Source organism: Bufo bufo, chromosome 3, assembly GCF_905171765.1.
Source record: "Bufo bufo chromosome 3, aBufBuf1.1, whole genome shotgun sequence".
Classification (NCBI taxonomy): domain Eukaryota; kingdom Metazoa; phylum Chordata; class Amphibia; order Anura; family Bufonidae; genus Bufo; species Bufo bufo.
In genome coordinates, this window is record NC_053391.1 from 576,400,569 (window position 1) to 576,419,399 (window position 18,831).

An 18,831-nucleotide genomic window follows, 5' to 3' on the forward strand; every position below is an offset into this window, starting at 1 on the left:
GGCCACACCAGATACTGACTGGTTTTCTGCACCCCGGCCCCCCAGTAAGGCAAAACTGTGCACATTTCAGAGTTGTCTTTTATTGTGGGAAGTCTAATGCACACCTGTGCAATATTCATGCTGTCTAATCAGCACCTTGATATGCCACACCTGTGAGGTGGGATGGATTATCTCGGCAAAGGAGAAGAAGTGCTCACTAACACAGATTTAGACAGATTTGTGAACAATATTTGAGAGTAATGGGTCTTTTGTGTATGTAGAAAATGTTTCAGATCTTTGAGTTCAGCTTCTGCAAAATTGGAGCAAAACCGAAAGTGTTGCGTTTATATTTTTGGTCAGTATATATATATATATATATACTGTATATATATATACACAGTATATATACATGAAATCTAGAATAAGCAGAATAGTAACGAGGACAGGGGTGGCCAACCTGCGGCTCGCGAGCCGCATGCGGCTCCTCGCATCTTTATTTGCGGCTTGCAGAGGAGCGTGCTCTCCTCTACATATGCGGCTCGCAGGGGAGCGGGCCAGCTATTTCTGTACTAGGGATGTCGCTCGCAGGTATCGAAATATCAGCAGCACAGGGGAGAAGGAAGCAGTCCCCCCTCCCCCCTGTGCTGCTGCTGCTGCCACTAATGAGAACACAGAGGGGAAGAGGAAGGGAGGGTCTGAGGCCACTGGCACCAATGAAGTTAACTCACTCATTTATTCAAATACAGGAGGTGGGTGCTGGCTGCAGAATCATATAGCCCGCACCCGACCTCTATGAGAGGTAGCTGAGATCCGCGGCAGTTAACACCTTAGGTGCCGCACCTGAGGGGTTAACTGCCGGGGATCGCAGCGCCATCATAGAGGCCAGGTGTCGGCTATGTGATTCTGCCGGCACCCGCCTCCTGTATCTGTATTAAAGGTTAATTGTCATTGGTGGCGCAGTGCACCCCCCCCCCATTAATACATGGAGGCCCGCGCTCTGACCTGACGCTGTGCATGTCAGGTCACTGTGGAAAGGCCGCCACAGTCCTCAAAGCAGCGGCAGCAGAGGTAGGATAAGACCCCTACACAGTGTTATTTACTAAAGTGCTGAGACGGGGGTCTTATCTGACATGGGGGTAGTATGAGCTCAATAAGACCCCCAAATCCTCATCAGACCCACAAATACGCCTCCCCAGTGCTCACATAAGACACCAAAAATCACAGACATCCCAAGCTCACATCTCCTCTATGTCAAATCACCCCCCCCCCCCACACACACACACACATGATCTCAGAATGGGGTGGGGGGTCATATGAGCATGGGGTGTCATCTGACCATGGGGTGTCATCTGAGCATGGGCGGTCATCTGAGCATGGGCGGTCATCTGAGCATAGGCGGTCGTCTGAGCATGGGCGGTCATCTGAGCATGGGCGGTTGTCTGAGCATGGGCGGTTGTCTGAGCATGGGCGGTCATCTGAGCATGGGGTGTCATCTGAGCATGGGGCCTCATCTGAGCATGGGCGGTCTTCTGAGCATGGGTGGTCATCTGAGCATAGGGCGGTCATCTTAGCATGGGGCCTCATCTGAGCATGGGCTGTCATCTGAGCATGGGCGGTCATCTGAGCATGGGCGGTCATCTGAGCATGGGCGGTCATCTGAGCATAGGGCAGTCATCTGAGCATGGGCGGTCATCTGATCATAGGGCAGTCATCTGAGCATGGGTGGTCATCTGAGCATAGGGCAGTCATCTGAGTATGGGCAGTCATCTGAGCATAGGGCAGTCATCTGAGCATGGGTGGTCATCTGAGCATAGGGCAGTCATTTGAGCATGGGCGGTCATCTAAGCATAGGGCAGTCATCTGAGTATGGGCGGTCATCTGAGCATAGGGCAGTCATCCGAGCATGGGTGGTCATCTGAGCATAGGGCAGTCATCTGAGTATGGGCGGTCATCTGAGCATAGGGCAGTCATCTGAGCATGGGTGGTCATCTGAGCATAGGGCAGTCATCTGAGCATGGGCCGTCATCTGAGCATGAGGGTGTCATCTGTGCATTGGCGGTCATCTGAGAAATCTAACATTGTGAAAAACAAAGATTGGCCAGAAGTCTCACTAAAGCTGTCTACTTTACAGGTAGGAACGGTGGTTTAAATACACTTTTAATATTTGGTAACTCAATTGCAGTAATACTGTTCATGTGCACGCATATTTGTGTAAAGGTATAGCTTGTGGCTCCTGGCAGTCATACGTTTTTTTCTGGCTCCTTTGTGTCTGTATGGTTGGCCACCCTGAACTAGGATTTCCTTCCCTAGAGCAAAGATTTAGTCAATTTCCAAGCTATATATTCAGCAGACTGTTGGTGCATATCCCCTCTTACCTATCAGCCAGAGCATATATTCTGCCATTCTGCTTCTAGATATACACCTCTGCAAATGCAGTTAAAGGGATTATCCAGGCATGTAAGATTTGGAGAGACCTCAGGATAGACCTTAAATTGACTAGATAGATGGATTTTCTTCACCCCCACTGATCTCCTGCTTGAAGGGTCTGAGTTGCTCCAGTGAGCACTGCAGCCTCTTCATTGCTTATATGTGTCCAGTTACTGTCTAACGCAATAGGGCACATTTATTAAGACCAGCATTTTAGACGCCGGTCATAATAAGCCCTATAGCTGGTGGTGGATACACCGAAGTTATGTAGAGGCAACAACAAAAGTGTCAAGACACATGTAAACAATGAACTGGCTGCAGTGATCGCCCTAACGCCACAGAACCTTCAAACAGCTGATGGGTGGGAGTCGTATACTATGAATAGGCCATGAATTTATAAAGCTGGTTCCCCCTTTTAAGTTCTTAACACAGTATCCACAATATAAAATAATGTGATGTTTATGGCCCTCCCATCTCTAGTCATCTGTTTTTATTAGAAAAGGTGACATCCATGGTGTCATCATTGTATCATGATAATTAGTGTTTATCGAGCATGCTCGGCCAAACACCAGTTCGGCTCGAGCATCTTGATGCTCGGCACATGGCGGTATTCGGCCGAATACCGCATGTGTTTGAGCGCAATGCTCGAGTCTCCTCCCTGCACGTTTCTTGGCTGCTACGCAGCCAAGAAACGTGCAGGTAAGTACTGCCCTAACTGTAATGCCATAGCCATGTTGGTTACTGGCATTACAGTGATTGGCTGGCCGGGACGCGCCATTGGGTGCTATATACTGTATCACCCGATGACGCATGTTCGGCTCAGTCTTAGTCAGGGAAAGCTGTGCTGAGGAAGGGACAGACAGTGTAGGGAGTGATATACGAATATTTTTATTAGAAAAACTTTTCAGAGACCCAAAAGTCCTTTTAAGGACTATTGTGTGTGGCAGCAGCAATATCTATTTTTAGCGCATCCTGCGCTAAATAGCGTGCAATAGTTAGGCCGCTGCAGACAGCGACATTAGCTGCGCCACATCTCCTGTGTAAAGTGTGTGCATCCAAAAAATATCTGTGACATACAATGTACTTTTTCAGTAGACGGTGTCCGCTGCGGACAGTGATATTAGCTGTGCCACATCTCCAGTGTAACGTGTGTGCATCCCAAAAATATCTGTGATATCCAGTGTAATTTTTCCGTAGACGGTGTCCGCTGTGGACAGTGACATTAGCTGTGCCACATCTCCAGTGTAAAGTGTGCGCATCCAAAAAATATCTGTGACATCCAGTGTACTTTTTTCGTAGACGGTGTCTGCTGCAGACAGTGACATTAGCTACAGTGACATTACCTGCGCCACATCTTCAGTGTAACGTGTGCGCTGAAAAAATTTATCTGTGACATACAGTGTACTTTTTTAATAGACGCTGTCCGCTTCTGACAGTGACATTGCCAGTGCCACATCTGCAGTGTAACGTGTGCGCTTAAAACATTTATCTATGACATACAGTGTACTTTTTCAATAGACGGTGTCTGCTGCGGACAGTGACATTACCAGTGCCACATCTCCAGTGTACCATGTGAGCATATAAATTTTATATGTGACATACAGTGTACTTTTTCCGTAGATGCTGCGGACAGTGACATTACCAGTGCCACATCTCCAGTGTACCATGTGAGCATATAAATTTTATATGTGACATACAGTGTACTTTTTCAGTAGATGCTGCGGACAGTGACATTATCGGTGGTACCTCTCCTGTATAACGTTTCCTCATCCCAAAAACCTGTGACATTCCCTGTAATTTTTTATTAGCCGCTGGTGACAGCATTGACATTATCTGCAGGATATCTCCTGTGTGACGTTTCCACATCCCAAATACCTTTTTAATGGGTTTGCACATACACTTCCAAATCCTACGCTACTGTACATGTAACATACTTTCAAGCAGTATTACATTTAATATGAAGAAGACGAGCAGTAAGGGAAGGGGAAGTGGCCGTGATGCTGATGATGCAGGCCCTCGCATATAATGTTTTACAGGGTCAGCTCACCTGTAGGCCCTCACCTACAATCTTTTACAGGGTCAGCTCACCTGCAGGCCCTCGCATATAATGTTTTACAGGGTCAGCTCACCAGCAGGCCCTCGCATATAATGTTTTACAGGGTCAGCTTACCTGCAGGCCTTCACCTACAATCTTTTACAGGGTCAGCTCACCTGCAGATCCTTGCATATAATGTTATACAGGGTCAGCTTATCTTCAAGCCCTCACCTACAATCTTTTACAGGGTCAGCTCACCTGTAAGCCTTCGCATATAATGCTTTACAGGGTCAGCTCACCTGTAGGCCCTCTCATATAATGTTTTACAGGGTCAGCTCGCCTGCAGGCCCTCTCATATAATGTTTTACAGGGTCAGCTCACCTGCAGGCCCTCTCATATAATGTTTTACAGGGTCAGCTTGCCTGCAGGCCCTCACCTACATTCTTTTACAGGGTCAGCTCACCTACAGGCCCTCTCATATAATGTTTTATAGGGTCAGCTCACCTGCAGGCCCTCGCATATAATGTTTTACAGGGTCAGCTCACCTGCAGGCCCTCACCTACAATCTTTTACAGTGTCAGCTCACCTACAGGCCCTCGCATATAATGTTTTACAGGGTCAGCTTACCTGCAGGCCCTCACCTACAATCTTTTACAGTGTCAGCTCACCTGCAGGCCCTCGCATATAATGTTTTACAGGGTCAGCTTACCTGCAGGCCCTCACCTACAATCTTTTACAGGGTCAGGTCACCTGCAGGCCCTCGCATATAATGTTTTACAAGGTTAGCTCACCTGCAGGCCCTCACCTACAATCTTTTACAGGGTCAGCTCACCTGCAGGCCCTCGCATATAATGTTTTACAGGGTTAGCTCACTAGCAGGCCCTCAATCATAGTTTTTTCAATGGTCAGCTCAGCAGCAGACCCTCACGCCTAATGTTTTAGATAGTCAGATCAGCAGACCCTTGCTCCAAATGTTTTTGAGGGTCACCAGCAGGCCATCAATCATAATTTTGAAAGTGTGTGTATGATGCCCTCCCTTATGTGTAACAAAGTGTGTATTGGAGTGCCGGTTCCTTGTAATTTTTGGCAGCCCTGTCACTTAGTGCATAGGCTTTATGAGTGTAGGAGTCCCCCTACCTGAACAATTGTACCACAACGTGAATGATGCCCTCCTTTATGTGATACACATGTTGTATCGGAGTGCCTCTTGCACTTTATAAATACAGAAAAGAATATTTCCTAAAATGATTTAGCTAAAATCAATTTTATCTTCGGTTTTGGGCGTATTATTGTCAGTCTGTAAAAGTGGCGTACTAGTCGGACAACATCGTTCCTAGCTGCGACCTGGGAGTCCAAGATGCATCCAGAAATCCTCCCCATGCTGTTCCCGAACCATTTCAGTGGTGTTTCCATCAATTTCTGACCTTTTCCTATGAACCAGACACCCTCCCCTCTTCAAAGCAGGGGGTGCCTGCACTTTGGTGCTTGATCAACACTAATGATAATCAATAATGGCAATGTTGTTTCATTTTTTTTACAGTCATTATTATAGTGTTTTCTGAATCTCCAAGAACTATTTTAATTTAAAATGGTGGGATTCATGTCATCCTTGTCTCAGAGAAAATGTAGTATACTGTCAAAGGTCATATAGATGAAAGATATAAATGAGCATGTTGACAACTGCAACAAGATTATTGAAGTTGAGACTTGACATAGCATATGACTCATTTGTGTCTTGCCCCTAGTGGAAGCTATAACTCCTGTCTGGTAGCTAAACGCTGGTAAGTCTCAGAAATAGAAGGGTTAAAGATTAAGGTTAGAAGTATTATTTTAACAAAACACTTAAAATAAACTCCAAAATGAAGCGATAGGTAAAAGCTAAAAATACTGATCCATATCCACTGCTACAGTAGCATAGCAATGAGCAGCTCCAGAAATAACTTTGAAGTAAGTTGGCAGGCAAACCAATCTGCGTTTTCCATGTGTTTCCACATCTGACATCTGTCTAGTTGAGAGTATAAGAATAATGTGAGCACAATAGAACAGTGATGGAAATTAAAAAATGCTATTACTTCCTGATCCATCTGCATATTGACTTGTATGCAAGATAACACTCCTGGCGCTCCAGGATTAATACATATACATTATTGGTGCTGAATAAAGAGGAGAACCCAAACCAGTAGAAAGCAGATTCTGAACACGCTCTCCATGCAGTTGTTCAGTTTTAGTCAATATCATTAAAGAACAGTATACATACAAAGATGGCAAGGGATGTATCCCACGTCCATAGAACAATAGTCCTTGAGACAAGGTCTAAGCTCAATGCCACATTTATAGTCATTAAATCTAAGCCAGTTAAATGAGTTCCTATCTTTTCACCACATTTTAAGTTGGTCATACACATTACATCAAATTTTGTCCATACCTGTCAATCAATTTTGGTTGGACAAACTGACCATTTAATGTGTATGGGGACCTCTCAACTCTCACCTAATGGCAGATGTTGGTGGAGATAAGGTTCAGGCATTTCTCAACTGCCGAATGTATTTGTTCTCTCGGAGATACAATGCCACTAGAGGAGTCTGGCAGCAGCTTTCTCATCTCTCATGTTCAGGACACCTGCATTTTCAGCCAGCTATTTAGTGTGTATGGGAGGTCTTAGGGCTGTATTACACCTACAGATTATCTGACCAATATCTCTCCAATGAGACAAAAGATCTGTGTGTGTAAACAGCCATCTGACCAATGACTGGTCAGAAAATCTGTCAGATAATCTGTTGTTGCAATACAGTCCTTACTCTAAAATGTGTCAAACATATAACTGTAAATCTCTGTTGCAACTGAAAGTTCCCAAGAGCCTCAGTAGCCTCCATAATTCTTAAATTGAAGAAGTTTGGAACAACCAGGACTCTTCCTAGAGCTGGCTGCCCAACCAAACTAATTGAGTGAAATAGGCCTTGGTAAAAGAGGTGACCTAGAACCCAATGGTCACTCTGGGAGAGCTCCAAAGATCCTGTGTGCAGTTGGCAAAATCCTCCAGAAGGTCAACAATCATTGAAGCACTCCAGTTTTGGAGGCTTTATGGCAGAGTGGCCAGAAAGAAGCCTCTCCTGAGTAAAAGGTATATAAATGCCTGCCTGGAAATTGCAAAAAAGCATCTAAAGGACGAAGATTCTCTGATGTAACCAAGATTGAACTTTGTGGCCTAATTTCTAAGCATTATGTCTGGAGAAAACCAGCCACTACTCATCCACCTGCCCAATACCATCCCTACAGTGAAGAATTGTGGTGGCAGCATCATGCTGTAGGGGTGATTTTCAGTAGCTGGGACAGGGAGCCTGGACAGGATTGAGGAAAAGCTGAATGGAGCAAAGTACAGAGATATTCTTAATGAAAACCTGATCCAGAGTGGACTGGGCCGAAAGTTCACCTTCCAACACGACAATTAGTGTTGAGCAAAGGTTTGAAAAATTCCATTTGGCTGCTTTGCTGAATTTCACAAAGAAATCCGCTTTGTGACGAATTACTTCGTCAGAAAGAACATTTCTTTGTAAGTAGTAGGCACAATGACGAGAAACGGCGATTGCGCTGCCCTGTCCTTGAACCCCTCAGATGCCACATTCATTGTGATCGCAGCATCTGAGAATAATAGTGAGGGCTTTCAGGGGTTAATCCAGTGAAAAAAATTATAAAATAATACTCACCTTTATCCATTTGAGCGCGAAGAGGCCGCCACGGCCATTTTGATTGAAGTTACCGTGTCATACATCACTGCGCACGAGATTTTGCGCAGGGTTTTCTATCAAGATGGCCGCGATGGCCTCTTCGCTCTCAAATGGATGAGGTATGTATTTTTTTTACCGCCATTTCAGGGAAACTGATTTGTTACCACGAAGTACAAGGAAATTTGGCTTTGTGGCAAATCAAATTTTTCCTTAAATTCGGATCGAAATCCACTTCAGATACTTTAATTTGCTCAACCCTAAAGACAATGACCCTAAGCACACAGCCACAGAGATGGCTTAGATACAACTCTGTCAATGTCCTTGAGTGGCCCAGCCAGAGCCCCAACTTGAACCCAATCAAACATTTCTGGAGAGACCTGAAAACTGCTGTCCACTGACAGTCCCCATCCAACTTGACAGAGCTTGAGAGAATCTGCAAGGAAGAATGGCAGAAGTTCCCTAAATCCAGATGTGCAAACCTTGTGGCATCATATCGAAGAAGACTGGAGGCTGTAATCCCTGCCAAAGTTGCTTCAATTAAGTCCTGAGTATAGGGTCTGAATACTTATATCAATGCAATATTTTAGTTTTTCCTTTTCAATAAATTAGCAAAGATTTATTTATTTTTTATTCTGCAACAAAGTAAAATTTTAAAAAGTGAAAGCCTCTGAAGACTTTTCAAATGCACTGTACATTTGGAAAGTGGCCTACTTTCACACTAGCGGCACGGACCTCCGGCAGGCTGTTCCGTCGGGTGAACAGCCTGCCACATCCGTCCTGCCGCTAGTGACCGTGTGCCTCCGGACTGCCGCTCCGTCCCCATTGACTATAATGGGGGCGGGGGCGGAGTTCTGGCGAGGCACGGCAGCGCACAGCGAGAGGCTGCCGGAATAAATGTCGGACATGTTGTAGTTTTATTCCGGCAGCCTCTTGCCGTGCGCTGCCGTGCCTCGCCGGAACTCCGCCCCTGCCCCCATTATAGTCAATGGGGACGGAGCGGCAGTCCGGAGGCACACGGTCACTAGCGGCAGGACGGATCCGGCAGGCTGTTCACCCGATGGAACAGCCTGCCGGATGTCCGTGCCGCTAGTGTGAAAGTAGCCTAACATCTGTCTTTTTCCTGATGGTTGGGTTATTGACTGACCACATACTTTTGTGCAAACAACCTATGATAGATACCTGTGAAAATTGTTGTGTTGGACTTAACCTATAACTGGCAATTATCCACTGTAAAAGGTTTTGTATTCTATACAAAGTATTTATTTAAATTTTCAAATCTTGTTCTCTCTACTGCATCTGACATGTCTAGATGTACTTCATACTGTGCATTCAACATCTGATGGTCAGGTTAAATGGGCATACTGTAGGGCTGTGAAAGACATATGATCAGCATTTTTGTTAGTTCTGTGTTATGATGAGACATAATTTGAAGCTCCTGGATCCCAGTGGAACATCTGTAAAATGGCCTTCACCTACCATGTACTATTTACTATTTCTTATTAGATGGAAGGCCTTTTGGCACCAGAGCCCAGGTATAACATTTACCTCTGTAACTCCTATAGCCTGAATACCGTAAATTCAGTAGACTCTAATACTACCATTAACACACAACAAAACAAAATGAATGTATATAATATGTGTTGGATGCAAGATGGTCCATTTATCAATATATTGCTTCTACATACGTGTACAAAAGACTATTTGTCACTAAATGCATCTGAAAAAAAAAATAAAAAAATTCACCGCCCCTGACATTCAGCAGTACTCTTTTAAACAGGCATGTCCATACTGTGTAATAGTACAAGGCATATAGAAGTCTTTTATATAGAAAAATAATTGCCTATGTAGTTGGTAAACTATATAAACTGGTTGCTTCTAGTCAATGATGTAATTTGCATAAATATTACATATGTATTTTTCATTCAGTTCTTTAGTAAAAACAATGGAGCTAGATCATATTGAAAGGATGAAATATGTTGGTCTCACCTATGGAGCTCACAATCTATATTGAGGGCACTTTAGTACAAGGCATCACCCCTCCTCTTTTGGCATATTTTCCCTGTCATTATGATTCAACCCACGCCCGCTGCTTGCACAGGCTTGTGTTAAAAAGACAGTCACAACGGTTTAGCTTTAAATCACACAGCTAATAAAACCGACCCTTAGCCCCGTCCAATTACAAGACACAGAAGAGCCCAACCATTGTCATGCAGAGGGTTGTTTGGCATGGTTATATGTCTGTGCAGAATGCTGACCAGTGGGACAAAAAGGGGGTATTCAAGACAACGCCAGCAAAGATGGGGAGGAGAAAGTTGGAAGAAAAGAGTAAACAATTTGCTCAATTACAAGACAAACTTTCTAAGTGGCCCTGCAAACTGCTTGGAGGATCTTGGAGTGCCTTGGGTTTAACTGTATGATTTTAAGGCTTTGGCTCTGTCGTCCTGACTTTCAAAGCGGCAGTTCATTGGCACCCACTTTGAGGTTGAAGAGATTTGCTGTACAAAAGTCAACAGGGCAGTTTAACCCTTTAAGACTATGGGAATCTGCATGAATTATAAGATCTAAGTACAATCATTTAACATAACAAAAATAAATTCATAAATGATATAAATTCAAGAACTTAACATGACATGAGCGAAAAGGATGAGGACAACACAACCCAATAAATAGACGTGCGCACAGCTAATGTTAGAGAATCACTGGGAGGTCATTGGGTGATCTGACGTCAGATGCTTAATTTGGAATAAACAATATCCTTTGATAAAATTGTTTCAACATGTTTCTCCAAGCCACATGGGTTCCATTCATAATACTGCAATAATGTATTTTGAGTGGAAATGTTCTATGCAGTATCCTGTGATCTAATATTAATTAAAGAAGTTTTCTGGAAGTACAATATTGATTACCTGTCCTGGGGATCATCAATATCTGATTAGTGGGGGTTTGACTTCTGGCACCTGCCGATCAACTGTTTACAGAAGCCATGGCACTCCAGTTAGTGCAGCGGCCTCCTCGCAACAAACGAAGCACAGCACTGTACATTGCAGTCGAGGCCTATTCATATGAATGGGACTGAGCTATAATAGGCCATGCGACCAATGAACATCTGAGAAAAAGTGGACAATAATCCTTTGGATGGACGTCACTATGTATCATTTGCAATAGCTCAAAAAATTGTGGTTTATTAGTTATCTTAAAACATAACTTTTACTAATGAAATTAAAAGATAGGCCCAAAATATGAGTATGATAAAATTATGAGAGCGGCGGTATTACAGGTCAATGTGCACGGCGGCACCCAAATACTTGATGAAAAGAGAGAAAAAGTGCTCGGCGGCACCTGAAATGAAACCCGTGTTCCTACCGCTCTGTCGTCAACGTCCAGGGGGCAGGGTGCGTCCAGATGACACCGAAGTGAATGGCTCCAAACCGGACGCTCAGCTGCTAGAGGCGGCGGGGTCAAAAGCGACCCTAATTTGACCCTATATTGTGGTCTAAGGCTTGCCATAATAACTAATTAGGGGTAGCAGCCTAACCACAGGGCACTCGTCCTTAAAAGGGTGACCCCGTCCGGAACCTCTCCCTGTAACCTGGCCCTGTGTGGCCCTAATCTAGTCCCGTTCCCTACATGCACGTTTCATAGAAATCATCAGGGGAAATTTTAACTAGGACTTTTAAAACAAAGACGATCGAGTGATACCAGGTATAACACACCCATATGATCGTCTGTTAAACTGTGTGGACTGCTGGAGGGAGTACTAGATAACGCTCCTCTACCATAGTACGGGCATCTCAATAGCCGCGGGCAATAGGTCATTATGTTTTAAGATAACTAATAAACCATTATTTTTTGACCGATGAACATGACATCACTGGTCTAGGAAGAGTCCACAGCACTCACTGCCATAGCCTCAACAGCTGATCGGTGGGAGTGCTGGGAGTCAGACGCCCACCAATCAGATATTGATGACCTATCCTGAAGATAGGTCATTAATATTGTACTCCTGGAAAAGCCTTTAATATTAAGTTCACCAGGATACAAACTTTTCCCATTTCTGTACTAGAATGCAAGGGGTGTACAAAGCTGGGTACCATCTGTAGAAGCAGGCAATGCTATTATAATGGGTCAATAGAAGGAGTCACATCATTCCCCCTCTTCATTGCCATACCCATGTTCCAATCCATTGCTTGTCACCCCCTCCATTACTGTATATCTGTCGCCTATCTGTTCTCACACTTGTTGTTCTCAATGTCAATCTTTGACATGGAGGCTTCCTTTGCTTCAGGGATTTTGCACTTGTCCTTTGAATTTGTAAGATTGTTATATTGCATGTGGAAAAAAAGTTGTACTTATGCCGCCTATATACATTTAATAGCCATTGGCCGAACAATTGGTATCCCTACAAACAGTAGGGTGTCGGCCAAACCCACTGTTCTTGGCGGGGTGAGCCGACAAAATACTAATATATGGCATCTTTAGACCAGTCTAACATGTAAAAACCCAACCTTTTGGACCATGGGGGCTCCCCAAAGGCTTCCATGGACATTGTATTGATGGCATTGTCTATGGCCACATGGAGTGTAGCATTCTGTGTCTTGTTGCTACAATGGAAAACTTCTTAAACAATGGTATAGACTGATCAGATACAAAAATCTAAGTTACAGTGACATGATAACCAACTCAAAGAAATGAGTCAAAAGTATTAGACTCAGTCAATTATTAATTGAGGAAAATGTTCCAATATCACACCTCTATGAGTCGCAAAAGTAACGTGAACCTGGTTTTAAAGTGGTATTATACCTACTATAAATGGAAAAATGGAAGCTCTTAGCGCACATTTTTGATCATACGTGTGTCGGGCCTATCTACCAGGCATCAAGGTGGCTTCCGCAGATGGGTAACTAACACTAATATACCACCTCTCTTTGACTTACCTAAGCCTACATTTTCAGGGCAGTGTAGGAACCAGCTACATTTGTACTCTGCTCAGAGTACAAAATGTAGGCTTAGGTAAGTCAAAGAGAGGTGGTATATTAGTGTTAGGTACCCGTCTGCTGAAGCCACCTTGACACCTGGTATATGGGCTCGACACACGTATGATCAAAAATGTGCACTTCAAGAGCTTCCATTTTTCCATTTATAGTAGGTATAATACCACTTTAATTTAGAATGATCCCCATTTCTCAGCTCTATTGTTTGTATGTGTAAAGTTGCGCAGCCATTTTTATTTATCAACCATGTTTGCTTGATGGATATGCACCTGTGACTATGTATATGAATGTGCTAGTCTAAATTTTCTTGTAGTGAACCTGGTTTTGTAATCTTTTCCATGCTGATAAGCATCAACAACTCTTCTTCTGCGGGCCATGATACACTTCCGCAAACATGTGTTGTGAAGATCAGACTTTGATAGATCCCTGTGCTTTAATTAAAACAGGTCATCCATTCACACCTGATTGTCATCCCATTGATTGAAACCATGTGACTTTCACCTTCAAATTATCTGCTAATGCTTAAGATTCACATGATTTTGCCATTTGCAGACATGTGATCTTGGATCATTTCCCCCCATAGATAAATGACCATTTATACAGTTGCAAGAAAAAGTATGTGAACCCTTTGGAATGATATGGATTTCTGCACAGATTGGTCATAAAATGTGATCTGATCTTCATCTAAGTCAGAACAATAGACATTCACAGTCTGCTTAAACTAATAACACACAAAGAATTAAATCTGGAGGACTGGCTGGACAGTATGATCTTCTAGTCTCTTCTTATACTTACAAAGATGTGGTTGAGATAAAATAAAGATGCATTGTTACTGGGGGGGGGGGGAGAATTAAATGTTACCATGTTTTTATTGAACACACCATGTAAACATTCACAGTGCAGGTGGAAAAAGTATGTGAACCCCTAGACTAATGACATCTCCAAGAGCTAATTAGAGTGAGGTGTCAGCCAACTGGAGTCCAATCAATGACATGAGATTGGAGGTGTTGGTTACAGCTGCTCTGCCCTATAAAAAACACACACCAGTTCTGGGTTTGCTTTTCACAAGAAGCATTGCCTGATGTGACTGATGCCTCGCACAAAAGAGCTTTCAGAAGACCTAGGATTAAGAATTGTTGACTTGCATAAAGCTGGAAAGGGTTATAAAGGTATGTCCAAAAGCCTTGCTGTTCATCAGTCCACGGTAAGACAAATTGTCTATAAATGGAGAAAGTTCAGCACTGCTGCTACTCTCCCTAGGAGTGGCCGTCCTGTAAAGATGACTGCAAGAGCACAGCGCAGACTGCTCAATGAGGTGAAGAAGAATCCTAGAGTGTCAGCTAAAGACTTACAAAAGTCTCTGACATATGCTAACATCCCTGTTAGCGAATCTACAATACGTAAAATACTAAACAAGAATGGATTTCATGGGAGGATACCACAGAGGAAGCCACTGCTGTCCAAAAAAACCCATTGCTGCACGCTTACAGTTTGCACAAGAGCACCTGGATGTTCCACAGCAGTACTGGCAAAATATTCTGTGAACAGATATAACCAAAGTTGAGTTGTTTGGACGAAACACACAACAATAAGTGAGGAGAAAAAGAGGCAGAGCACACTAACATCAAAACCTCATCCCAACTGTGAAGTATGGTGGTGGGGGCATCATGGTGTGGGGCTGCTTTGCTGCGTCAGGGCCTGGACGGATTGCTATCATCGAAGGAAAAATGAATTCCCAAGTTTATCAAGACATTTTGCAGGAGAACTTTAGGCCATCTGTCCACCAGCTGAAGCTCAACAGAAGATGGGTGTTGCAACAGGACAACGACCCAAAGCATTGAAGTAAATAAACAACAGAATGGCTTAAACAGAAGAAAATATGCCTTCTGGAGTGGCCCAGTCAGAGTCCTGACCTCAACCCGATTGAGATGCTGTGGCATGACCTCAAGAAATATTGCTGAACTGAAACAGTTCTGTAAAGAGGAATGGTCAAGAATTACTCCTGACCGTTGTGCATGTCTGATCTGCAACTACAGAAAACGTTTAGTTGAAGTTATTGCTGCCAAAGGAGGTTCAACCAGTTATTAAATCCAAGGGTTCACATACTTTTTCCACCTGCACTGTGAATGTTTACATGGTGTGTTCAATAAAAACATGGTAACATTTAATTCTGTGTGTTATTAGTTTAAGCAGACTGTGATTGTCTATTGTTGTGACTTAGATGAAGATCAGATCACATTTTAGGACCAATTTGTGCAGAAATCCATATCATTCCAAAGGGTTCACATACTTTTTCTTTCAACTGTATATATATATATTGTGGTAATGGGAACAGTGCTGGAAAGCATGTATATCCCACTCAGGTACCTCAGCTGGGTGAGACAGCTAAAATCCAGAGAGTGGCAGTCGTCTCAGCAAAGCATAGTTTGCTGAGACAGTTTTGTTTATTAATTTTGGGCTGGATTTTAGTTGGATTGGCAGATAGGACTGGAAGTGAGATCTGCCAATCCACACTCTTCCAGGACGGGTATTCCCTTCTACCTGCTGTAATGAGGCTGGCATAAAGCACCTCCCAGTATGTCAGTCTGGGGGAGAGTGTGATCCTGGAACAGAGGCTCTGTGTGGTCTCAACTAGCAGGGCGGAGGGGCCACGAGGCTGTGTAGCCGAATCTCTTCCCGGGGTGGACTGTTGGTTGATTAGCGAACCAACTAAGGGCTTGGAGCCTGAGACCCTGACCCTGAACTGTGTTCTGTAGGTGCGTCAGGGATACCATTTATGTACTAGGTAGTGCCTAGACGGGCAGGTGTTTATTTAGTATCATTTATGTTTGTGCTGGTGCCAAATAAAAGCATTGTTTGGACCTTAATCCTGGTGTCCTGAAGAGGTATGTAGTGGCGACCCCCTGAAAGAAAGGCGATCCCTTAATATATATATTTATATATATATATATATATATATATATATATATATATGCAGTGTTATGGAATATGCTGACGATATAAGCAATAGGAAAAGATAAGAGAATTATTCTGTGTATATGCCAATTTAATGATAAACGATCTTTTCGTGCATTCATACAGGTCAACTAGCAATATGGATATTTGGAAAACTCCAGGATAGAAAGGTAAACCAGCTTTCAGGACAACATATAATCTGTTTTTGCATAACAGTAGTGTTTATAGGTATATACGCTTCTGTACACAACAGCAGTATGAATGCTATTTATTACTATCAGTGGTCAATGATATCACTATTTTGCATGGTTGTGTTTTCCACTAGGATTATTCTAAGGACATTTTAAGGATTTTATTTCTATATATTTACAAGTACCTGTAAATAGTACTTAATAGGAAAAGGGAATACCAAAAGACAGCTGCTTTCCCAAGTGAGGGAAGTGATACTTTCCATATAATGATGTACAAATAAAGCTGTATACCACATTCACTTCTAATTAATGAACATTTGCAATTCAAACCACAAGAACTAAGTGCACATTTAGCATGACAAAAGCTGTACATATCCAATCCTCTTTACTGGGAATTATCTCTCACTTTCACTCTCCCCAGGTTCATCCACTTTTATTAGACTTTAACACTATCCAACTGGGAAGACATTAGATTGTGATTTAAGGTGAGCAGTAGAAGACACAATGTAGCCCTTGCACATGTAGATGTAGGCTTAGTAGAGATGATCATTCCTCTTCCTCTGTGATACATGGGCAGTAGTAATGTAGGTGCGACACATTAGGGATGGTCCTATCACTGAAGTTTGCACACAGACTACAGTCTATAGCACATGTATAAAACTTTTCCACTTGACCTTCTTTGGGTGTCCAATTATGGCTCCCTTTTATCAAATGTGACCGTTTGTCAAGATCTGATGCGATTGCCCTGACTTTATCAGAAGTAGACCTTGAACATTATGCTTAAAGTGGGGCCTGAAGTGACAATGCTGTACATATGTGAGTTATTTTCTTTCATTCAAGCCAGGAGTGGGTCCTGAAAGGCAAAAAAGTACATCCCACATTTACATGACCATACATGGGATTCTTCACACAAAAAACTGCAATGTATGATAGAATTTCACAAGAAATTCCCTACCAGAAGCAAACAACTTAGCAGCAACTCATTTAGGACAGCATTTAGAGTCAGGCGGAAGTATAACTGGAATCTCTAGTGACCCAATGCAAAATTTGCTAGAGCCCCTCAACTTCCATATGTCATTTATAATTCCAGTGTTTTCTTATGAGGCACCAGGGCTCTGATTTCCTCACACTGCTAACTCTGCACTCCTTGTAGAGTCCATTAGTTTCTTCCATTTAGCTTAATTTCTTAAAATTCCAGACAACCCATTTAAAGGGGTTGTCCAAGTTATTTTTATTGATGACCTATCCTCAGGATAGGTCATCAATATCAGATCGTCGGCGTCTGACACCCAACACCCCGGCCAATCAGCTGGTTGAAGAGAAGGTACGCTGTGCTAGCGCTGCCTTTTTTTCATTGTTTTCTGCTTTCACTTCAATGGGGCGGCTCGTTCCTATACAAGTGTATAAGAATGATCCGTCCCTTTGAAGTGAATGGCACCGTTTTTTGTAGTTACACCTGCTTGCCATCGCAACAGCAACAAACAATGAACAGAAGGCAACACTGGCACGGCGCGCACCTTCTCTTCAACTAGCTGATCAGCGGGGGTACCGGGTGTCGGACGCCCGCCGATTGATATTGATGACTTATCCAGAGAGCAGGACATCATTAAAAATAACTTGGACAACCCCTTTAAAGGGGTTGTCTGGGATTTTACGAAATTAAGCTAAATGGAAGAAAGGGAAAAACTCACTTATTAAATTCCCCACCACTCCGAAGGTCCCCACTGGTTCATTTTCCTGCAATGGTGATGTGTTACATATCCGCGTGACCACTGTAGGAAATCACTAGCCTCTGTGCATGTATACCATACATGCTAGTATAATCACAGAGGCCAGTGATTGGCTGCTGGTCACATGATTGTACAGCAAGTTACCGCTGCAGGAAAATAAACAAAGAGCGACATGGACCACTGAAATGGCAGGGATTTATAAGGTAAGTAATTTTTTATGTTTTTTTTTAATTTTCTCTCAATTAGCTGTGCTTGAACTTTGTTAAACTTACTGGATAACCACAACCCAACCTCAATGCTTCCTTATGGGAAACAAAGTCGCTAGTGACCTTGTGACTGTCATAAAAGTGTAGCCGTAATTGAAGAATATCACTGCATACTAATGTTCAACGTGGTTTTTGTAAGCCAAGTCAAGAGAGCAAAAAAATGACACAAACTGATTAGAGATGAGCGAATCAATTCTACACAAATCAAATTCAATAAAAATTTCCCGAAGGATTCTTATTTTAACAAATCCAAAACTGTTTTACGGGTCAGAAGACTGAGAAGAAGGCATTGGCCACCAAAATAATTGAAATTATTTGTGGACTGTTTTTTAATTTAAGCGTTTCTGTCAGCAGAATAATGGGTATTATCCTGGCTGACATTAGTGATTTGCTAATGTCAGCTGAACATAACTATATTAGTCCCATTTCACTATGTGCCTCCGTTATTTAGGAAAAATAACTTTTAAAATATGCAAATGAGCCTCTAGGAGCAGGGGGGGGGGCATTGCTCCTGCTCCTAGAGGCTCCGTTC

General features: G+C 43.1%; 1 protein-coding gene across 5 annotated transcripts in view; it reads left to right on the top strand.

Annotated features, from left to right (window-relative positions):
- GLI1 (GLI family zinc finger 1) overlaps nt 1-18,831 on the top strand; it is a 135,045-nt gene that overhangs the window by 54,509 nt on the left and 61,705 nt on the right. For 3 of the 5 annotated variants that reach the window (XM_040425727.1, XM_040425728.1, XM_040425730.1), the window contains exon 2: nt 16,239-16,282. The exons of 1 other annotated variant lie outside the window; for it this stretch is intronic. The gene's annotated coding sequence lies outside the window, so the exon portion shown is untranslated. Of the gene's footprint in view, nt 1-16,238; nt 16,283-16,724; nt 16,789-18,831 lie in introns of all 5 variants that reach the window. One more of the 5 variants, XM_040425729.1, reaches the window with a different exon arrangement.